The following is a 24,691-nucleotide window of genomic DNA, read 5'->3' on the forward strand; positions in this document are numbered from 1 at the left end:
ACTCTGGTGGTTCCTTCTGCACACCATGTACTTCCAGGCCCCCCCCACCCCTTTGGAAACACTGTGGCTTTTCTTAGAAACCCTTTTCCTACTTGCTGCTTGCTCCTTGAAGCCTTTGCTGACCCAGGCACAATTCATCACCGCGTCTTCTGCTACCCTACAGTACTTTGTACACATCTCTCTTCCAGCACATATCGCTTTGCATTGTAGTTATTTATTTAGGAAGCTGTTTTTTGACTGTGGTTTCTTAAGGCCAGGCACTATGTTTTATGAACGTTTTGCCTCTGGTGCCTAGTACATGGTTAGGTGGTCAACATCTGATTCGTTGGATGAAAAATTGAATGGATGCATACTAGATCTGCAGATGCTCAGCGTCTGGATGTGTGGGCCATGGGGTCAGGAACTGTCCCTTTTCCATTTGGATGGTTAGCCATGGCCCATTCCAGCTTGGTCAGAAAAGAGGTGGCTCGCTTGGGACCAGTCTGGTTTGTGAACTGGCTGATAGCTTTCTTTGGTCTCCTCTACAGCTGCATCTTTTCTTTAGTTTTCTTTCTCTGCTATTTATGTCATTTGGTTTCCAAAGCTCCTCTTGCTTTTGAACTTTAAATTAATACTTTCCTGCTCTTTGAAGTGTTGACGTAGTTTTTCTTTTTTTATGTTTAGTGTTTCAGGAGATTCAAGAATCATTTTTTCTCTTCCCATTGGGAAGTCTTGCTGTTCCCCCAACTGTCCCTCCCCCACTATTTTTTCACCACCATAATTCAGGTTCTCATTTCGTTGTGTGTATGTTTTTTTATGTTTCATCAGCCATGGCTGGCCTTCCAGGTCTAGATTTGCAGTACCTCACATCCACTTTCTACAGTGCTTCCAGGCAAATCTGCCCCAACTTTTCTTTTCAACAAAAAATGAGTTCCCTCTTGTCTGGCAAATCTAGAAATTCCACATATAAGACTTCATTAAACGCCTCCTTCCCAACTGTTCCCACTTTCATCCCCCCCCACCACCACACACACACACATGATTTTCTGCTCCTATTTTTAAAAAGATGATTGGTTCCCTTTCTACAGCTAGACCCCTCTAGTTCTTGTGTACAGTGTATTTTACCAATTTCTACCACAGAAGTTCTTATTCCTTATAGCAATATGTTTCATCCAGTAGGTCGGAACCTGTGATTGGGTCATAACATTAGTTTAATGAGTTGCAGCTTTTATTTTTTATAAAATGGAAATATAATAGAGAATATCAGAAAATATATGCTGAAGTAAAAATTAAAGTAAAAATGATCAAAGTAGAAAATATACATTGTAGTAATATAATTGAAATAGAATTATTTATTGTTGCTTTGTGAAAGGTTTGCTTCAATTGTCTATTTCCCTACTGGATAACAATCTGAAATATCTTTCTTAGTTTGTGGTCAAATAATTTTGAAAGTAACTGACCTATAGTAATACAAAACAATCAGTTCCTTCAATATTCAGCTAAAAGCTTACTTCTGTATCAACCTGTTGGTGACAAAATAATAAGCTATGTCACCCCTTCATTCAAGCACTGTTACTGCCTTTCTTTTTTACCAAATCGTGTCTTTTTAAAAATGTTCCAAGCTTTGCTTTTCTCACTTCTGTGATACCATCTTTGCATTTTTATGAAAAGTTGTTACTGTTACCTTATATTTAGTCACATGTGTTTTAAATTCCCCCTGTGAATATTTTAAACTCCCCAACTAGATTACAAACTTTTTTGGGTTTTTTGAGTATTCTGAGCATGAAACTGAATCATAAACCTTAGAGAACTGGAAGGAGAAATAAACTTAGATGATTCATTCAATTCCTAAATTCATCAGATGAAGAAGGTTGAGGCTTTCCAGAACAGTCCTGTTTCCAAGTAGACCTAATTTCCAGTCACGAGCAAAAAGGAATTAGGAAGCATGTAATGGAAATGAATCTCTTCAAAATAATATTTGAGTGACAATTGAAATTATATCTTTTAGCAATGATGTTATGCCTTTCCCTAAGATGCTTATGATTAAATGCAGTATGACTTTGATATGTGGCTATAGAAAGTATTGGCCAAAAATATAAATAAATAAGTTATATATAGGTATGGATAGGGATATATAAGTCTCCCTCCCTTTTTTCCTTCCTCCTTCCTTTCCTAATCCTCTGAATCCTTAAAGGCTAAAACATTTCTTATTATTTGGGAAACTTCTTTCTCTGAAGGGTATTTGTAGATATTGAGAACTTGGTAACTGTTTTGCTTGGCTGGCAAGGAGGAATAATCCACCAGCCTTCCAATGACTTGGTAGCTCCTGAGCCACTTGAATCTCAGATGGAGTCTATGGTGTCTCGGGTTGTACTATGTAATATGGAGCCATCTCTCCGTCATACTCAAAATCCTTAGTTTTAACTGTTTTCCACCTCTTTTGTAGAAGAACTTAGCTGAAAATAGTGTATCTCTGAATCTATGTACTTTCTGTTTTCTAAGTAGATTCTCATTGTTTCCTGGGTTCTCCCTGTCTGGAATAGTGCTGTCTGAAAGAACTTTCCAAGAGGACGGAAATGTACTACATTACATGTACTGTTCAGTATGGTAGCCATTAGCCATATGTGGCTTTTGAGCCCTTGAAATGAGGCTAGTGCAACTGTGGAGCTGAATTTTTAAGTTAACTTCATTTAAATTTAAATTTGAATAGCCATGTGTGGTTAGTGGCCTGCCGTATTGGACAGTGCAGTCCTGGAAGCCTGAAAATATATATACTCTTGTTTCACATCTCTCCTGTTTTCTAGCTGTATTCTGACTCTCCTCATCCCTTGTGGTGTCATTCTTCTCCTATCTCTTTGTTCTAGTTATTCCTTAACCTTTCACCTGAAACAGCCTGATAGCATATCATGTCCCATCCCTAAGAATATCCTATGCACTGTATCCAAGAGCATATCTTATGGAAGACAGTGTAGCAACTGTGAGAGAGGATTTTTTTTTTTTTTTTTATCCCTGGTGCCTAATTCACTTGTCGTTCATATTTTCTTTTTGGCAGCATAAATACAGTTTATGTAGAGAAGCTGAGCTTTTTTAAAAAATGCAAAATTCAAGTGAATATTTTTTCTACCAATATTGTAGCCAAAGTTATCTAAACCATTGAAACTAATGCAAAGTGCTTGGCTTGCTATCTTAGAGCTGCAGAAATGTTTTATATTCAGAATTAATCATACAAAATAACTATACTTAGTGTAAAGGTGAGGTTAAAAATGCAGATCCTACAAATTTAGGTTTCATGTGAATTTCACTTAGGTTCAATTACTGTTACCTGTAAAAGGTGATAACAGAAATATTAGCAAATGTTACTTTTACACAAATGTGTATATGTGGTCCTTTCTGTGATATCTGGTATTTGATAAGATTGAAGATGGTATTTTCAGTGGCAAGGAAGAGAGGCTAGGCAAATATCTAATATTACATACTTTGCAATATCTTATTAAATAAAACTCTATATATTTTTTCCTCCTATGTGATCAGGTGTACTTATCCTGGCATCCATGGACCTTGAGAAGCTATACTTAGCCTGGAATTGCAAAATTTTGTATTTATCTCTGTATTTATTTATCTGGGAAAAAAAAATCTATAATTTTAATAGGATTCATGAAGGGATCTGAGGCTCTCAAAGTTTGCGTCACTTATCAGGTTGTGACATTCCTGATCACAAGGGCCATGTCTACCTATCACTCTCCCCCTAGTTCTAGCATAGTGTCTTAACACAGAGTAAGCGCTTGATAAATGCTTTTGGAATTGAATTGGAAAACATCATTTCTTTCATGGTGGTACAGCATCTTTCTTTTCATTGAGGCAAAAAGAATCTATGACGACCTTATTTTTTCAATGATTCTGATGTTAGGTTTCTGTTATTGCTACACGATATGGTGGTATGGAGCATTTAATCTTAGAAGAAATAGCTATGGGATTCGGGGGATCTGGAGAAGTTAATTTTTCCATTTCCACTGCTTGCTTTCAAAATCCTGTTTTCTGTTGAACCCGACTCCACTGCGAACCTTTGCACTGTCTTGTTTTTAGCTTTATCTGACCTTCATACCATTTTCCCTTCCTTTCCCGTCCTTGTCCAAAATGAGTTAGTAACTCCATAAACATTTTTACAGACGTTAAGCCTTGGGTTGTTTAATGATCATCCTCCTGCTACCACTTATATCCCCAACTAGAAAAGAGGTAGAAGATGCAAAATGATGAGGTTTTCTTTGGCAACCACATAGTATTTTTGTTCTTTTGTGTGTGTGCATTGCCTATGTGTGGTTCCTAGCTTGCTGGCATGCATGCAGTTGGAACTGTATTTTTACTCTTTTTATAAAGTGGAAAACTATTAGTCACTGAATTTCTGTTGAATAAAATATTCATTACCAGAAAATCAAATGCAAGTTCTGAGGAAAGATAGAAAGGCAACCACAGCTGAAGAGGGCAGTGTCCATAACAGTAATTCCAAATTTATTCTACTAGGTTCTTTAAATCATTTTTGGAACAAAGTAGAATATGAATAAATGAAAATAAAGTAGTCGTTCCACAGTCCTGCATTCAGATACTTTCAACATTGGATCCATTCCTTGCTTTGCAGTTTTGCATTTCTTCAGAATTTTATGACTCGTGTTAAGTGAAGGGCTTCTCATAGATGGTGTGATTTAAATAAATAAAATGGCTTTCACATGTGATACATGGAAGGCTGTACTCAAAAGATCAAGGTAGATTTTTGACAAGAGGACCAAGTATATGCCATGGAAAGAATAGTCTCTTTAACAAATAGTATTGGGCAAACTGAATATCCATGTGAAAAAGAATGAAGTTATAGCTCTAACTATCTCACGCTGTATACAAAAATCAACTCAAAATTGATCAATGTCCTAAATATGAGATAAAACTATAAAGCTCTTAGAAGATAACATAGTGGCAAATATTCATGACCCGGGATTTGGCAATGGATTCTTAGATATGACACCCCAAAATTCCAGCAACAAAAGAAACAGTAGATAAATTTGACTTCATTAAAATTAAAATCTTTTGTGCATAAAAGAGTATTATCAAGACAGTGAAAAGACAGTGAACTGAATGGGAGGAAATAGTTTAGTTGCAGGCTATATATTGGATAAGGGCTTAATATTCATAATATATAAAGAATTTTACAATGCAACAACAAAAAGACAAACAACCCAACTGTAAAATGGGCAAAAGACTTGAGTAGACATTTCTCCAAAGAAGATATACAAATGGCCAATAAGAACTTGGAAAGATATTTAATTAGGGAAATGCAAATCAAAACCACAATGAGATATCACTTTATACATGTACAAATGGCTATTATTTTTTAAATGGAAAATAATAAGTTTTGGAGAGGATGTGGAGAAACTGGAACTCTAGTACATTGCCAGTGGAAATGTGAAATGGTGGAGCCACTGTGGAAAGCAGTATGATGCTTCCTCAAAAAGTTAAGTATAGAATTACCATGACTCAGCAATTCCACTTCTAGGTATGTACCCAAGGAAAGTGAAAACAGGATCCTAAACAGATAATTCTACGCCAGTGTTTATGACAGCATTATTCACAGTAAACAAAAGGTGGAATCAACCCAAGTATCCATCAACAAATGAATAGATAAACAAAATGTGGTGCATGCATGCAATGGAACGTTATTTGGCCACAAGAAAGAGTGAAGTTCTGAGACATGCTGCAGCATGGAATAACTTTGAAAACATTATACTCAGTGAAATAAACAAGGCAAATAAGGACAAATATTATATGAAATAGCAAATTTGCAGAGATAGAGAGTGGATTAGAGGTTACTAGGGATGGGGGAGGGCGGAAAGGGGACTGTTTGGAAATAAAAAATAGTAGACATTCTCAACTGTGAGTCATTCCATGGAAGCCCAGTAGGCTAGCACAACTGGATTATGCACTGAGTTAAATAGTCACGCAAATATTTGCTCAGCATCATTGGTGCTCCAGGTTCAGTGCCAGCCATAGTGTGAGTAACAACAAAAAGACAAAGGTAGCATTGAAGGGAATTACTATGCTTCACTTAAATATGAAGAACAAAAAATCTAGGATTAGGGACAAGGGAATGTTGTACTTGGGAGAATACTTTTGTATCCCCTCAGCTATATCTGAGTCATGTGGGTCAGTCCACAAAGTCACTGATACACTCATCATTCACACAACATACATGCACATGCACACATCCAGGTCAGAAGCCTCTTGGTATATTAGTTATTTTTTGCTTGGTAATAAATTGCCCCTCCCCGACCCCAAACTTAAGCAACTTAAAAAAAAGTACAAACATTTATTACACCAGGGTTTTTTCAGTTAAGACATTCAGGGGCAGCTTAGCTAGGTGGTTCTCGTTTAGACTCTCTCATGAGGTTGCAGCCAGGGCTACAGTCATCTGAAGACTTTCCTGGGGCTGAGGGGTCCACTTCCAGGGTGATTCACTCATAGGGCTGACACGTTGGTGTTGGCTGTTGGCAGTTGGCAGGAGACCTCAGTTCTCACCAGGTGGACCTCTCCATAGGCTTGTTGAGTGACCTCAAGACTTAGTAGCTTGCTCTCCTCAGATAAGGTGTTCCAAGAGGGAGAAGAGAGAGTAAGGAGGAAGCCTCAATGCTTTTTATGGCCAAGCCTTAGAAGTCACATGCCTTCATTTCTGCTGGGTTCTATTCTTTAGAAGCAAGTCGCTAAGTACGACTCATGCTCAAGGGGAGGGGGAATTAAGTTCTTTCTCTTGAAGGGTGGAGCCTCAAATATTTGTGGACATATTAATGGGATTCTTGGGCCGCTGAGAATCCCTGCTTGACCTAGTATCCCTTAGATATCCTTCTACCTCTGGGTCCTTCCCAGGTCTCGGGTCCATCTTGGAGAAACTATTTCATCCTTGAGGTTCTGTGCTTTGCTGGGAGAGGGCTTTAAGCTCTTCAGAGACTTCTATAAGATGAACAAACCTTTCTCTTGCTAATATCGATCACTTCTTACAGCATAGCTTCTAAGTCACTCTTGATAAATCACAGAATTCTTTTTAGGAATGCTTGAGGCAGATGTGGAAAGACAGTGAAGCAGATAGAAAACCTTGTCCTGCCATACGCAATCCATTCTTTAAGAAGAGAGTTTTTAACTTAGTACCAGGAAGAACCTGTGAATTGTTCCAAATTAGAATGGACTGCATTATGAATAAATGGGCTCCCCTTAAAGCTTGGTAAGCGATACGAGCTTCATGAGGGGAGATGACTCATTCAGCAATAAACATTTGTTGAGTGGCCACTCAATCAGGAAGGGTAGTAACAACCAACTCCCTTGTCCCCCAACTCAAAGCTTTATTTCTTGCTTGGGCACTATATTCATTGTGAGTTGACTGGGGGCTCTACTTGGGTTTTGCTCACTCTGGGACAGGCTGATAGAACAACCCCCACCTGGAACAAGTGGTCAGTAATGAGGGGGGGGGGTCGCACACTGAGAATGAAGTGCTTTGGCTTAGAAATGAAACCCACCACTTTTGCCCACACTCACTGATCAGAACTTGCCATGTGGCCCTATCCAACCACAAGGGGCCAGGAAGTATAGTATTGTTTGCCTAGAAGGTGGGGATCCCAAAATGTTCAATGAATACACCAATGACAGCTGCCCCTGTTAGCGCCAGGCACCGTCCTAACCTCTGGTGGTTCACCAGGGAACAAAAGAGACCCAGAGCTCTGCTTCCTGGAGCTTATATTCTAATGTGGGAGGGGGACAATAAACAAAAAGGAAATATATGTATATGTTAGATGGTGAAAAGGGCTATGAGGGGAAATAAAGCTGGGAGGGGAGGTAAGGACTGTGTGTTGGGGTGTGGGGTGTCTATATAATCTAAGTATTTTGTGGCAGATCACAGTAAGTGGTCCCGACATTGCCCTCCAGTTTGAAGACGCTGTGACTCAAGTGTGTTTTATCTTTTGATCCTGCTACTGTTAAGTCAGTTGCACCGTGAGCCACATCTTACTCTTAGGCTGTTGATAGATTCTTTTCACCTAACTTGTTTGGTCTTTTATTTCTAATTTGATTATGCGTTATTGTTGATAATTAAACTTTGGTTATGAAATAATTATAACCATGTGAGATTCTGAGATGTAAGAATCCTTAAAAGGTTTTGGGCAGATGGCTTTCCTCTTTTACAGCAGTCACTGAAGTCTTGAATTATTGATATTTTCATGTAGAACTTTTTGTTTTGTTTAGTTAGCTACAGGGTGAAGAGAGCCTTATTAACAAATGAAAAAGGAAAAAAGGAATTACTTAATTACGTTTGCCTGATTTGTGTAATAGTCATCTCTAAGTTTTCAAAAATAATTCTCAGCGTTGACTTTTCCACCTTTTCTTATATTCTTATTTAATCCTGGATGGGAAAATGGCACACCATTCCTATTTTTAGTGAAATATAATTTCTGTAACATAAAATGTAAAATTATTTTATACATTCAGAAAATCCTCTCACCCTTGCCCCCCAGCAGATGACATCCAGCTGTTAAGCTACATCTTTACTTTTCTTTGACCTTCCTTGTGGCAGGAATTCTTGAGAGAAAAAGAGGAGATGGGTAAAATTGGCTAGCCTCAATTAATTGCCAAGGGGGTAGCCATAGATCATTTTTAGTGGTAGAGAATGACTGGGTCCCCTCTTAATGAAACACCAAGGAATTTTTTTAAACATAGATAATCCATCTCTCATTTTCTGTGTATAGAGGCATTTTAAACTTATTTTAGTCTTCTGTGCATTCCCATCTAATAATGCATCTCTAATTCTTTGGGGTGCTCATCCCCTAATAAAACCCCCCAATATATGCAGTCATTTATTCATGCAACAAATACACAAAGTGTGAACTCTGTCAGGCCATTTGCTAAGTGTTGAGGGACAGATGAATGAAGTTGTCTTGCCTTTGAAGAGATTAGGATTCAGAGGGGGCAGCAGACATATTAACTGAGAATGGGATTATGTTTTCTTGTGTAAATGCTAAAGCTTTGTAATTTTTTTCCCCACCAAGCAGGAAAATTATTTTCCATCACTCTCACCATCTTCCCATTCCAGTTTTTCTAGGTAACATTTATTGAGGTGCAGTCCTCGCTCCCTAGTACATGTTGCTGTGGAACTTGGTTGTGAATGTTACTTAGGTTTCTTAGTATTCTCATACACTGAGGGCTACCCTGGGGATTAACCCAAGTACCTGTCTTGGGAACACTGGGACATCGTGGTCAGCCACCATGAGTGTTAATCGCCTGAGGGCTCCTAGGCCTCTGGGAAGAACTAAGTGTATGGAGAGGGGTTGCTTTAGGACTAATCAGTGGTTCCCAGGACATGTTTTAACACTTACGAGCCAAGCATTAAAGGCTGATGTAAGCTATTAAGAGACAGACAGGGGGCAGGGTGGGAGGCATTCGAGGTAGGAAAGGGGAGAAAATTATTTTATATCTTGACTCAGGACATTGGATGATGATTGATCTTGAGGAACACAGTATAGTAGTAGGTTCTGTCTCTTAAATTTATGTTGTGTCTGCTGTAGACATCTCCTCAATCAGTTTCCACATTGTGGAATGCAGAATGGAATATGTCACATTTTTCTACTTTGATATTCTCAGTAAGCATCATCTCCCTGAAATAAAGTATGGAGAATGCTTATATCAGGGCCTGGCACAGATGGCATTCTTTAAATGCAATTCCCTTTCTCCTTCCATCCTTTTGCAAGCAGTTTCCTTGCTCAGAGAGTCTTTAACAGTATGGCTGTTGGTTTGTGGACGTAGGCTTAGGAGGTTTATCAAATATTAGGGGTGGAGGAAGTGGAGAAGTTCAGTGAGAACGTGGTCAACAAATGCAGAGTGGAAAGGAAGCAGGCTGTGAAGCTCTCTTCTACCTGCCCAGCTGGCCTGTGCCAACGTGGACCGGGCACAGCAGGAACTTTTTGCTGTTGGTCTATAGACGGATGACAGACAGTGCTTGTGCTCACTGCATGAGAATGGAATGGGAACAATACATTAATAGCGTGAGTCTGCAGTTGGCTGTGGATCTCGGTTTTTCCTGTCACTCCCTTGGGCAAGTTACTTAAGCTCCTTAAGCCTTAATTTCCTTATCTGTAAAATGGGGATGAACATAATACCACTTCAGAGAGTGGTTTTAAAGGTTAAATGAAAGAATGTCCTTAAAGCACCTAGTGTGATGCCTGGCACAAAGAGGTGCAGTGTGCCCAAGTAGGGGAGGGAATGGCAGATTGTGGCGATGGGAAAAGTTGGGTTCCCAACTGCCTTGCCTTACTCTTTCTCAAGCATGCTGAGCTCACTCCCACTTCAGGGCTCTGGTTCTTGACATTCCCGTTCCCTTGCTGGAAGTGCCTTGCCCCTGCGTGGCTCACTCCTTTGCTATCTTCTGGGCTCTGCTCAGATATCCCCCTTTCGGAGTTAACTTCTGTCTGACCACCCTGTGGTCATTCTCTGTACCACATCTGGCTTTTATGAACATCTGAACAAAGGAACTTGGCTTTACTTACTGCCTAAGCAGTGCTTCGCACATAATAGATGCTCAGTGAATCCATTGACTAAATCAGGCACCAGCCAGCTTGTTTTGTAAAGGGCCAGATAATAAATATTTTAGACATAATGGGACATAGAGTCTCTGTGACAACTGCTCAACTCTGCTGTTGTGGTGGAAATCCAGCCATAGGCAGTATTTAAATAATAATAAAATGGAATGCCAATGAATGATGAAGGTGAGGTATACATCTTTAGTGGCCATTGTGGACTGAACTTGGTAGGAAAGGGGCCTGACAGCAGTGAGGGGCTGAGGGTGCTGGCTGTAAGCTCTAATGGAATATGTAGAACTAGAGGACAAAGAAAAATGTATAGTCCTGCAGGGAGGTAATCTGGCTTCCAGTAGCCATGATGGTACAAGTGGAAGGGGGATTCTTTTACTTTGCCAGCCGGCCAGAGGAGTCAAATGGGCAAAAAGCCTCCTAAATCAGAGCTATGCTTTTTTAGGTTGTGAAATAGGTTTTGTTAATCTTTAGGTAAACCAGCAATTTGCAGGCAAGAATGGGAATATAAAGTCCTGGGGCATGGGATATGGAGCTGGGTCAGATGCTGACCATAAAGTTGCTTGTTCATCTGTCCAAGTGTATTTTCCTGCATCATGAGATGTCAGTGCATTCACACTTTTGGAGGTAGAGACAGTTTGGCTCCTTAGCTTGTCAGGTTGTTCCTTGGGGTTCTTATGTATTGTTTTCATGGGAAAAGGAAACAGTCTTGCTGATTCTTATTGGCTAAGACTAGGAGTAATTTTGATAGTAGTTTTAGAATTACTGTTTGCAGACGTGGTAATTAAAGAATATGATAAAGCTCTTAAACCTCTTCAGCTCGTTTCTGGTTGCTGCATTGGTCTTATTTATGGAAGTCAGTGCAATCCTTGGGGGCTGCTTTGAGAATCCAAGGCATTCTTGACAGTGACTTAGCTTCTGCATGTTTTTACTACCCTGTGGCTTCTAGTGCACACTTCTTCTAGCTGGGGTTATGAACCTATACCCCAAAGCAAAATCTTCTTACCTGATTTCACATGGTTGCTGGAAACATCTCGATTTGTCCTTTGTTGTACCGGGAGAAGAGCTTTCTTCATGGCAAGCAGATCTTTTCATGAAGAATGGCTAAAAATGTACAAGGAGCTAGGAATAACATTTGGTCAGCCAGTCATAATTTCAGAGGACAGTGTCATCAGTTTAATGAAGTTACTTGTGCTCATAACACATGTGAGTGGTCGAGTATGAAGAAAAGTGAAGATGGATTCATTTTTTGCAGAATCTTCTAAGCTCTTAATTGCTCTTCTTTCTCCTTTCCCTTTTTTCTCTCTCATTGCATTTTCTCCTCTTCTTCCATCTTATATGTCTTTCTGTCATTTTCTCCTTTCCATGTGTCTCTGGTTCTTGCTCTCCTGGAAGGGTTAGTGGGTTAGGCTTGGCCTGGACTCTTAGGGCCTGGGGTCTAGGCCGGCCTACTAAGGTAGTAGAGGCTGCTTGAGACTCAGCTCTGAGATTCAGTCCTTGGAAGGCAGGACCAGAACTGGACAAAGGATATCAGCACCATTACTTAAAGTTCTAAAGCGAGCCCTAAGTCCTGGGTGGGCCTCCTGGCAAAGGCGGGCAAACATTTGGCAGTGTATTGGGCAGGTGGGTAGCTCTGAGGCCCGATAGCCATGTAGAGTCTGGCCAGAGGCAGGGAACCAGTCAGCGTGAGACCCTGGGCACAAAGGAGGCCCCCGGACCTAGAGTTTTGGGAATACAAGGTAGAGAGAAGCAGGAACCTGGCTGTGGGCTATCAAGTTCAGATAGAAATCAGGAGTATGAGCCAGAGACCTACAGACTTCTTAAGGTCTTGGAATTTATTTCTTTATTATGGGAATTATTTATTAAGGTCTTAATGTCTTATTTATTTTTTATTTTTGCTAAAGGATGGTCTTAGATTCTATGGTGGGATGCACCTAGAGGTGATGGATAGGTGACATGACCCTGCTTTAGGTAACTCAGGATGGAGAGCCAAGTTGGGCATTGTATTTTCTGGACATTTCTTACTCTATCGCTTTCCCCTCTATCTCTCTTCCTCTCCCTCTCCTTATTTCTTCAATCCTTTCCTTCTTTTTCTTCTACATTCCCTTCCTATTCTGTGGTTATTTTTTCCCCTTTAAGAAGAAATAAAGCTAATAAAAATAGTTTGCCTGGCCCTGCATCCACTCCCCCCTTCCCATCTCCCGGAGCCTTTTACCCCTCCTTTCAGTTCTCTCACCACTTGCCAATTTCTCAATTCTTGTTTTTTCCGCCTCTTTCTAAATTATTTCCGTTTTAACCAGGTAAGGCCCCTAAGCTGCTGAGAACTCGTGACTTGTGGGTCTTAAGAATGTTTTTCTTAACAACATTTATTTTGCCTCTTGGGTCAGAGTTCAGTTTGCTACTGCTATCCACTGTGGACTTGCTCAAACAGTCCATTTTTCCTCTTAATGTAAGTTCATGGAATGAATATAACTTTTTGGTGTTTGTCCAGTTAAAGAGCTTACACACATTTTATAAGAAGAGTTCATGTTGAAGATTTTTCCCAGAAATTTGTATGAAGTTTATTTTGAGCTCCAGTGGATGTTATTAAACAGAAGTCCAGGCCTTGATTATTTTTTCTTTATGGATCTGATGAAATCAACTAGGGTAGAAAGAGGAAAAAGAATCCACATTTGAGTGCCTTCTGTGTACCAGGTAATAGGAGCTTTATATTGGTTGCTTAACTTTATCCACGAGATCCCTATGAGGAAGATTTTTCTTTTTTTTTTTTTTCTCATAGATGAAAATACAACTTTTCCACCTTTATGTGGCTGATAAGCCACCGAATACAGTCCCATGTGTAGTCCTGCCTCAAACCAGTGCTTCATGCAGCTTGTGCCACTCCTCTCCAGTTTTTTCATCCTTCTGGAAATAGAAGGTGCTTCCCTGACCAGATCCTTTAGCACCCGTCTCACTGTACAGCAGTTGGTTCCAAAGAAGGATAGTTTAGTATCTTAAAGTTCTCGGGCATGGTATGTGGTGGGGATGCTGCTCTGTCTCTCTCTCCATCTCAGGACACTGGGGAGCTGGGTGAGTTTGACAACCCCAGGCCAGAAGGAAAATCAGCAAGTGTTTAAATACTACTCTGTGCTCCTTCCTGACTGGCTTCTGGGCACCTGAGGAAAACATAATAAAGTGCAAGTAAGTGCAAGTCAACCCCTTCCTACTGTTATTAATGCTGGTTTTAAGTACTTCTGGCCTGGTAGATACTTGGATAAAAAGATATTTTAGCTGGCTCTGGGTTGACAGAGCATCTATGAATAAAAAATCATAGAAACTCATACAAGTAGTTGATCACAGAATGATGAATCCTGTGGGTTTCCGGAAGCATAGTGGCATGGTGTGAAAGACACTCCACTGCAAGTCAGGAAATTTGGGTCTGGTCTGATTCCTGCTTGGGCTACCTTTGTACACCTGGGTAGTCTTCTTGATTGGTCCGAAGATAACCAGGAAATTAGACTTCAGAGGATTTTTTAGGTCTCTTCTACCGAGAATCCAGTCTTCTCTGGGGAGTCTTCCTGGGCCAGGGATGTGAGAGAAAGTTAGGGTTAACTTTCTGGGGTTTTTATATATGTTGTCACCTTGAGCCCCTCCCTCTCCGGGAGAGGGTTTGGAGAAGTGCAAGGAACATGGACTTTGGAGTTAGGAATCTTGAACTTCATTCCTTGTGGTACCTCCTAGTTAGCTGATAACTTTGGAAGGATTAGTTTTTCTGAATCTGTTTCGTCACTGGTAAAATGGCAATAATAATACTACTGAATTGGGAGTGAATTTTCAAGTTTGGTGTATCTCGTGAGAATTTTCCCTACTTTAAGTGGAGGGAAGATGAGTGCCGAGGAGTATCTGCTCTTAGTGTTTGTTAACCACAGCCAGAATCATTAGCTGCGTGGCTGATGAGGACATGATGGTCCCTGGGGAATTTAATGACTTCGGATAAGTAAACAACTTCAGGCATAAATCAGATCCCTAAATAAAGGTCAGGGCAGCATCTAGAATATTAAAGTGACAAGAAAACAGATGATATATAGGCAAAGTTCAAATTATTATATTCCCTGTGATATTTTCCTCGGTGTCATTTTTCCTAAGCCAAACTTTGAGAAGTGATTCATGGATAACTATACACACAAATGCTATGTTTTTAAAAACTGTAATATATTAGCTTAAAAAATATTTTTTTACGTCTTTAGACTGTTGAGTTTATTGTTTAATGTGTACCACAGTCAGTTACATTTAAATGTTGTTGTGTGGTACTCTGCCCTTGGGGCTTTGCTCAAGTGGTCATTGTGTGTGTGTGTGTGTGTGTGTGTGTGGTGTGGAGATGTTCGTAAGCAAAGGAATTGACTTTTTTGAAGTTGGGTTGACAGACAAAAGTGAGATAGTGGTATCAAAGTGCTAATTTACATATTTCTCTTGGAAGGGAAGAAAGAAAATCAATTCTCTAAATAGATGAAACTGGTGGTACAGCTCTGTTTTGGTGAATGCCTCATAGTTTGATCTAATAATGCATTTTAGTATGTTTCTGAAACAGTTTTTATACTGCTAATTGCAGTTTGTGATTCAAAGAATTAATTATGAGACTGAAGATGGAAAATGATACATTAGTGTCTAGGACATCATCCAGTTTAAATATATTCTATTGATGTATTATTTTTCAGAACATGGATGTTCGTTGACAAAGTGAATTGTAATAAGCAGCTAAATAGTTTGAGTAAATTAATGCTGCCCAGGAAATTACTCACTTACCAAACCTTGTTGACGTGAGCAATTTTGCTAAGATCCTCTCTATGCTCTCCCTCTATCCTCTTCCTTGTTCTCAAAAGATTTTAAGGTGACCTACAGTAATACACATAGCTCAGCAAGACAAATAACTAAAAAACAGATGAAGATAGATAAAAGTATAGAGCAGGGTTTCTCAGCAGTGGCATTACTGACATTTTGGGCCAGATAATTCTTGGTTGTAGGGACTTTTCTATGCATTGTAGGATGTTTAGTTGCATCCCTGGCCTCTAACCAGTAGATAACAGCAATATACATGTTCTGCTACCCCCCCGTCACCCCCCTTCTCCTCCCATCCCCCCCACCCCCAGCAAGTTGTGACCAAAATGTCTCCTGACTGCCAGACGTCCCCTAAGGGGCGAAGTCCTCACCAGCTGAGACCAGTAGAGGGTAAGGTGATATCAGGAGGGAGGTTGGTGCAGCAAACCAGTCCATGAAGTCGTGATGGAGACAGGACGTGTCACACTTGCTGGGGATGGGCTGGCAGGTTTTGCCTTGTGATTTCTAGTGGCTTAAGCTGAGAAAGATGATTAGTTACATAGAGAGTTCATGGGGTTTCCAGGATAAAAAGTACCCATAACCCTGCAGAAGCACAACTATTTCTAGAGTAGAGAACTAAAAGGATTCCCTGTAGCGTTCCATCTTTTTCCTGCCAACTCACTCTTCCCAACTAGTTTGAAGCTCCAAGTGGGCAGGGGTTTTTAGGTTTGTTCACTGTTGTTATGTCCACTGCTGTGTCCTGAATGATACCTGGGACACAGTGGCTGCTTAATAAATATTTTAAAAAAAATGATGGGTCTTGATAAGGAGGGTACTGTATAATAGAGGCCCTTCATTATATGTTTTTTAGAACAGAGTGGTAAGATTTTATAGGCTGTTCCTTACAATATCATTAAATGGAAGCATGCGTTCTGGATGGCATAATCCAAAATGAATGTCAGGAAAATCAATTAAATGGATCTCAGTGCAATGTGTTTCAGGAGTATAGCTCGCTCAGTGGGCTGACTAAGTTTATAGCTAGATTTTAAGATGCTGGGGGAAAGGGATTATATTTTTCAAGCAGTTGCTCAGAACATTGAATATTTTCTCTTTTCTATATTTCTTGAGCAGTGGGGAGTTAAGAGATCCCGAGAGGTGTCCCTGGGAGGGGCTGGGTTAATAAAGAGCCAGCTGCTTTACCATTCAACAAGCTAAGGGAAGGGGGGACTTGGGACAGAGCCCAGGGCCACTGTGACCATTATTACCAACATTATGAGTTACTGGGTCTTATATGTGCCCAGCACTGTATCAAGCCCTTGTCATCCGTCATCTTCTGTGTCTTCACAACCACTGGGATGGTACTTCAAAGAAAGGTAAGTAGCTTGCCCAAGGGATGGAGTTGGAATTCTGTCCCTGATGATTCAAATCCAGAGCCAAGATTCCTCACCACTGTATTGCACTCTGTCTCACACATGCTGAAAATCCTCCAAACAATGGGAATCATGCCCCCAGAGTTCTTTGCTCCAGAGCCTGGCTATGAAAATTATAGCCCCAAATAATTTTAAAGCAGTTTCAACCAGATTCTCCCCATAGCCATAAACATAAAATGCCCGTAAAATTGTAATTAGTTTAATTTCCCTGTGAACCATTTTTTAAAATGTAATTTTACTGAGATATATTTACATACCATGCAGTCATCCAAAGTGTACAGACAGATGTTCATAGTATCACTGTATAGTTATGCATTCATCTCAACAATTTTTTGAACATTTTCATTACTCCAAAAAATAAGAATAAAAATTAAAATAAAAAAAAACACCCAAAATCTCATACTTCTTCCCTTCCCCTCCCATTATTCATTTACTGCCCCCTCTTTTTTTCTACTCATCTGTCCATACACTGGATAAAGGGAGTTGAGCCATAAGGTTTTCACAATCACACAGTCACACTGTATAAGCTATATAGTTATATAATCAACTTCAAAAATCAGGGCTACTGGGTTGCAGTTCAACAGTTTCAGGTATTTCTTTCTAGTCATTCCAATACATTAAAAACTAAAAAGGGATATCTATATAATGCATAAGAATAATCTCCAGAATGACCTCTCGACTCCATTTGAGATCTCTCAGCCACTGAAAATTTATTTTGTTTCATTTCTCTTCCCCCTTTTGGTCAAGGAGATTTTCTCAATCCCCAATGGCATGTCCAGGTTCATCTCTTGGAGTCATGTCCCACTTTGCCAGGGAGAGCTACACCCCTGGGTGTCATGTTCCATGTAGGGGGGAGGGCAGTGAGTTTACCTGCCACATGGGCTTAGGGAGAGGCCACATCTGAGCAACAAAAGAGGTTCTCTGGGGGTGACTCTTAGGCACCGTTATAAGTAGGCTTAGCCTCTCCTTTGCAGTAAAATAAGGGCAAGCCCCAAGATTGAGGACTTGGCCTACTACAGTGGTAGTCCCCAATGCTTGCGAGACTATCAGGAATTCCCCAGGTGGGGAAGTTTAATTTCCCTAGACCCTCAAGGGGGCTTTGCAAATACTTTTTATTTTCTTTCCAAATCACTCTGGGATGTATCACGGTTTCATGTTAACATGTATAAACCAACCAGATCTCACCCCCCATTCAAGCTTCCATGTAATTATGGTGTTTGAATAAACTGACTATACAAGTTAAATTATATATCATGCTACAGAAAGTACAGATTTTGTACCAAATAAACATCTCTTCCTTTGGTCTCACACAGAAGTTGAGATTTTAAAACACAGTCAGTATCACCCTTTTCCTTTTAGTCTGGATTATCTTGGTTCTAATCAAGTCCATTTTGTTCATATCTCTCATTGAAGTCTGATCTCTTTTTTCAGCTTTTTTAACATTTTCTGTATGTGGTAATGCTGACATTAATAGCTGCAGAACTCTGGCTCTGAGTCTCAGGTGTCATACAGATACCTGAAATTACAGGGACTGACTAGCTTAGCATCTCAGAATTTAGAGATAAACATTACAACTAATGAATAGATACGACTGCTGTAAGACTTACAGTCTAGGAACCTTTACCATAAGCCTTCCCCTGAAAACGTATGCTCTCAGATTCAGTTCTCAAAGTTCACACATTATAGTGAGTCCATATTAGTGAGGTGTTATAATGTTGTCTTTTTGATTCTGGCTTATTTCACTTAACATATTGTCCTCATGGTCCATTTATCTAGGTGCATACCTCACAACTTCATTTCTTTTTGCCTTTATTTGGTATTACATCGTGTGCATACACCACAGTTCACCATTCTGGTTATCAGTTGATTTACCCTTAAGCCACTTTCATCCATTGTGAATCCTGAATATGGCTGCCATAGACACCAGTGTGCAATGTACACTCATGTCCCTGCTTTTAGTTCTTCCAAATGTATACTCAGTAATGGGGTTGCAGGACCATATGGCAACCCCATAGTTAGCTTCCTGTGGAACCACCACCCTGCCCTCCAGCTGGGATGTGCCATTCTACTTCCTTGCCAACAGTGAACAGTCACATCCCTCTCTCCACATTTTTTCCAGCACTTGTATCCCTCTGTTTATTTTTTTAACAGTTTTATTCACACACCATACAATCCACCCTAAGTAAACGATCAGTGATTCCCAGTGTAATCACATAATTATGCATTCACCACCACAATATATATACAAGGATATTTCCATCTCATCCCCAAAGAAAGAGGAAAAGAAGAAAAGAAAAAGAAAAGTACAAAAGATAGAAGAAAATAAAAATAAAATACAATGAAAAGTCAGACAATATCACCACCACCAAGAATCCCATATCACTCCTTTATATCCCCCTCTTATAGACATTTAGCTTTGGTCTATTGCCTTTGTTACAATTAATGGAATCGTCTTACAATGTTACCACTAACTGTAGACTCTAATTTGTATTGATTGTATTTTTTCCCCTATACCGTCCAATTTTCAACACCCAGCAATGTTGACATTCATTTTTTCTCCCTCTTTTAAAAACATTCTTTTATTTATACATTTATTCACCATCTTTGACCACTCCAGGTTTTGCTAAGTTATACAATCCCAGTCTTTATCTTCTGTCTTTCCATCTGGTGTCATACCTGCCTTTAGCCTTCCTCTTTCAACCATACTCACACTCCTCTTTGTTCAGAGTACTTACAATATTGTGTTCCCGTCACACACTATTATGCTATCCATTCCATTTCTGGATCTATACAGTTAACCCTGTTGAACCTTCTATCCTCCTTCAGTATCAAATGCCCGATCTCCAACCTCTTTCTATCTCCTGATAACTTGTGTTCTCAACTCTCAAATTTTGCTCATCAGTGTTAGTCCATGTTAGTGAGATCATACAGTATCTGTCCTTTTGTTTCTGGCTAATTTCACTCATGTAATGTCTACTGTCTACCATTTTGTCTTTTGGATTTTATATGTCATATCTTATTTTTATTTTTCCTCTCTCTCTCTCTTTCTACCTTTACTGATAGTCCTCATTTCTACACTCTTCTCCAAATCTCAATCTCTATCTGCCTTTTGTGCTCCATTTAGTATTTCTTGTAGAGCATGTATCTTATTCACAAACTCTCTCAGTATCTGTTTGTCTGAAAATATTTTAAACTCTCCCTCATTTTTGAAGGACAGTTTTGTCAGCTATAGAATTCTTGGTTGGCAGTTTTTCTCTTTCAGTATCTTACATATATATCATGCCATTGCTTTCTTGCCTCCGTGGTTTCTACTGAGAAATCCACAAATAGTCTTTGTATGTGATGGATCGCTTTTCTCTTGCTGCCTTCCAAATTATCTTTGTCTTTGATATTTGATAATCTGATTATTAAATTTATTGGAGTTGGTCTACTCAGATCTATTCTGTTTGGGGTACGTTGCGCTTCTTGGATCTGTAATTTTATATCTCTTTTGTAATTTTTGTATCTTTAATAACAGATGGGAAATTTTCAGTGATTATTTCCTCATTATTCTTTCTACCCCCTTTCCCTTCTCTGCAGTCTCAGCCATTCCACCCATTCCTGACTGGTGTACGATGTTGTCCAGTCACGGATGTCTCCCCATCAGTTGTTCCAGACTATTTTCTTGTTGTTCCTGGCTATTTACTAGTTGCTGTAGGGGACTGTTCCTGTTTGCTAATGCTGCCGTTTTGCAAAACACCAGAAATGGATTGGCTTTTATAAAGGGAGTTCATTTGGTTAGAGTTACAGTCTTAAGGCCATAAAGTGCCCAAGATAAGGCATCAACAATAGGGTACCTTCACTGGAGAAAGGCCATTGGCATTCAGAAAACCTCCATTAGCTGGGAAGGCACATGGCTGCATTTCAAAATGACATTCTCAAAAAGGTCTGTATCATCTTTAAATGGCCGTCTTCAAAATATCTCTCAGCTGCAGCTGACATCAGGGGTCCACAACTCTAAGCATGTCTCTGCATCATCATCAGCAAACTCCTTCTGTCTGAGCTCTTATATAGTGCTCTAGTAAACTAACCAAGGCACATGCTGAATGGGTGGGGCCACACCTCCATGGAAATTATCCAATCAGAGTTATCACCTACAGTTGGGTGGGTCCCATCCCATGAAAGCAACCTAATCCAAACGTTCCAACTTAATCAACACGAATACCTCTGCCCCCACAAGATTGCATCAAAGAACATGGCTTTTTCTGGGGGACATAATATATACAAACTGGCACATTCTACCCCCTGGACCCCAGGAAAATATATTCTTTCCAAATGCAAAATACATTCATTCCATCACAGTATCACAAAAACTTAAATCATTTCAGTAACAATAGGTAATCTCATCAAAGTCAGTCACATGTGGTCTGTCCAAAAGCAAAAATTCCCCTCTGGCTCTGGACCTGTGAAACTTAGAATAAGTTATCTATTCTAATATACGAAGGAGGGAAAGTCATAGGATAAACATTCCCATTGCCACAAGGAGAAAACTGAAAGGAAAATAGGGTTTAAAGGACAAAAACGGTTCCTAAAACCCGCAGGGCAAACTCCATTAGATTTCAAAGTCTGAGAGTCATTTATAGAATGATGTTTCATCCTTGGGGCTTGAGAGAGCCGGAGTCCCACACTTTCCAAGGGCCTTTACTTACATGTTTGTGATGATGAAACTGCTAGCAAAGAACAGTTGTACATCACTCAGATGTAGCTATGTTAGACTACCATGTCTGACTTCTAAGTACATTAATACATTCAGCAAATGCAACCCTTCTTGGAACTAAAGGAGGTTGTGAAAACTAACAGAACGTTTTGAGTAAATACAGTTCAGCAAGAATCAATATTTGCTATGGGTGAATGGAATAAGGACATGTATCTGGAGAATGGGTTTTAATCCAGGATACTGTGTGAACAGGAGTGTGCAGGTAAGTATGTGACTACCGTATGGAGTCTTGCTCTCTAGGACTCCACTCTGTGGTTAGTGAGAGAATTTAGAGGTGTTTAAAGCAAGTGTGACAAGCCCAGGCTTAGTTGCCCTTGAACATCAGTAAGAGTTTAACGACAACCTCTGTCTTTAGTTGAACTCCTTGTTGTATGAAGGCTTTGGGAGTTTGAAAAAGCTGGAAAACATTAAATGGAAATCTTTTAAAGGGCAGGGTACAAAGTGGCATGTTTGATGTCTACCATAAGCTCTAGAGTATGTTGAAATGTTTTTTAAAGGGATCGTGAGTGTTTGAATCAGGACAAAAAATGAAAAGTAAATTTTAGGGCTGCAGTGGACCATTTTGAGAAGCTTTGACTAATTGTAGAGAGAGTAGTAGAGCCAGTGACAACATAGCAAATATGGAAAAATGAACAACTTACAGAGAACCCTGTTGGGAGTTTCATTTGATGTGAAGAAGGAAATAGGATCTTAGAACATTGCACTATGCTTATAGGCTTTTTTACTTATATTGTGTTGGAAACATTTGTAGCCCTCATAGTTCACTGCTTCTATTTTCTTGGAGTTAAAATAATATTCCCCTCATGGGGTTGTGATTCTGATTAAAAACCCTGGCTTGTGAACTAATAGCTTGTGACTAAATGTGTGTGGTGACAGATTTTCTCTTTTTTTCCTAGACCTTCTCCTTGGTTTCTTTCTCTTCCCATTTGTTTCATGTCTTTTATGGCCTTGTTGGAAAATATGTAAGGAAATCACATAATTACTGTTTAGGAGTTATCTTCTTTCCTTTGCTTATTTTTCTACCCTCTGTTAATTTGTGATATAACAGTCTTTCCTACAGTAATTGATTGTACTTCTGCATGCTAAAAAATTGGACTTCAGGTGAAAAATAAGTAGCAGAAGTTGATGAACCTTACACAGCAAATATTTTTATTTTATGCAGCTGCCACTAGTAATTAAGATAAAATAACAGTAAGTAGAGCGGACCCTAACTCACCTGATTGCTCCGAGGGGGGAGTCACCCATTCTGGGTGCATTTCTGTGAACTGGTAGCTACAGGGAAGTTTTTGTTGAATGTCTATGGCACACTGCCACCTAGTGGATGCAAGTGTTTCTTTTAACATAAAAGAACAAAATTTTAGTATTAACACTATATGACATAACAGTATTTTATATTTTTAAACATATTTATGCTTTACCTTGTTCACAGAGGATTTGAGGCACCTTATAAGGATGTGTAGGACACAAGACAGGAGATTTAAGAGAATGTTCTTGTTCTTAGAAGATGCATGCTAAAGTATTTAGGGGTAGATCCATAATGCCTGCAGCTAACTTGCTGTGTGCTCGTGTGTGTGTGTGTGTGTGTGTGTGTGTGTGTGTGTGTGTGTGTGTGTGTGTGTGTGTGTAGAGAGAGAGAGGTGGGGGGAAGGAGGAGGAGGAGATGAGAGTGGAAAGCAATGTGGTAAAAGGTTAATTCACCAGTTGGCAAAGGGAATGTGGTTGTTCATTGAACTATTCTTTAGTTGCGCTTTTCTGTAGTTGTGAATTTTCTTCTGAAATTTGAAAAAAGAAAAGATAGAAAAAAGAAAAAAATTGGGAGAAAGACATAAAATGTAGCCAAGAAGGAAGCAATTGTTTAATGATCTGACTCAGTTGGGTCACTGATTTGGTACTGCATTTTCTAGTAGCTGATGTGTAACAGTTCAGCTTTGCCTTGTGACAATTCATTGTACATATGATTTAAGTATAAACTGTCTAACACTAGACAGATTCCTTCTGGCAACTCTCCTAAATAGGACACTCATGTAACAGACAGCAATTCAACAAATAACTTACAGTAAGTACACCACCTTGTTTATTTGTTTTGTTTTTTGTTTTTTTTTTTAAGTGTCACTTGGAATCTCTTTTCTCTACTGATCTGGCTTGATTCTGGATTGGATGTACCATTGGTTCTTCAAGGACCTCTCAGTAAAATGTTGTCCTATAATAAATACTGACTGCCAGTGAGTTTGTGATGGTACTAAGCGCATGAAATCCTGTGTTACTAATGAGTACAGTTGAGCTTGAGGGAGGGTTGACATCCTGTGGAAGCTGAGCCAATGAGGTCTGTTCTAGCTCAACTAATTTGGGAGGAGTTGCTTACAGGCAAGGTCAAATTTCTCCTTGATCAGTAGTTTTGAATATGCTGTAGTACATAAGCAGTCAAATGGATGACCTAGTCCCTGAATTTCTCTTTCCTGTAAATATGGCCATGATGGCTTTAATCTGAAAAAGTTCACACAGGTATAAAGAGGTGACCACTTTTCTACCTATGAAAACAAAATAAAACAAAAGAAATCTCGAAGCATCCCTGAAAATGCCTGGCTTTGAGCAGTGTTACTCGAATCTTTTCTGTTCTTAAATTTCTACAAAGTTGGCCTTTTCCTGAGGCAGTTGGAATTTTTGTGAATGTCTGAACACATTTGTGTTTCTATCTTGTCCTTTATAACTGTCTGATACATGTACATGCACATGAATGTTTTTTGTCCTTCATAACTATTAGAAACAACTATATACATATGAACTCACTTGAAGATGAACATTTTAGAAAGTTTGGTCCTATTCAAGTGTGAAACGTTTTCTTATAAAAGCAGACATATCTTGAGATAAGTGTTGTGACACAAGGGATTCTTTTGTAATAAACTGTCTCTTGCAGTGACTTTGGTTTCTCTGATTCTTGTGACAGGTTCTCTTTTAAAATGCTATATAGGGATGAAGGGATGTATTGATTTCCATTAAAGACTATGGTGCTTAGAAATTTCCCTCCCCTACATGTCTTTATGAGCACTAAAAGCTTGTGAATTTTCTTTTGTGGACAACTAAAGAAGTGATCTGTTGCTCCTCTATAGAGCAATGTTTGTCAAATTTTT

At 39.4% G+C, this 24,691-nt stretch overlaps 1 protein-coding gene across 7 annotated transcripts in view; it reads left to right on the plus strand.

Annotated features, from left to right (window-relative positions):
• Nucleotides 1-24,691, plus strand: part of MAST4 (microtubule associated serine/threonine kinase family member 4) — a 674,031-nt gene that overhangs the window by 152,987 nt on the left and 496,353 nt on the right. The gene's annotated exons all lie outside the window — the stretch shown is intronic.

The sequence above is a fragment of the Choloepus didactylus genome, chromosome 13, assembly GCF_015220235.1.
Source record: "Choloepus didactylus isolate mChoDid1 chromosome 13, mChoDid1.pri, whole genome shotgun sequence".
Classification (NCBI taxonomy): domain Eukaryota; kingdom Metazoa; phylum Chordata; class Mammalia; order Pilosa; family Megalonychidae; genus Choloepus; species Choloepus didactylus.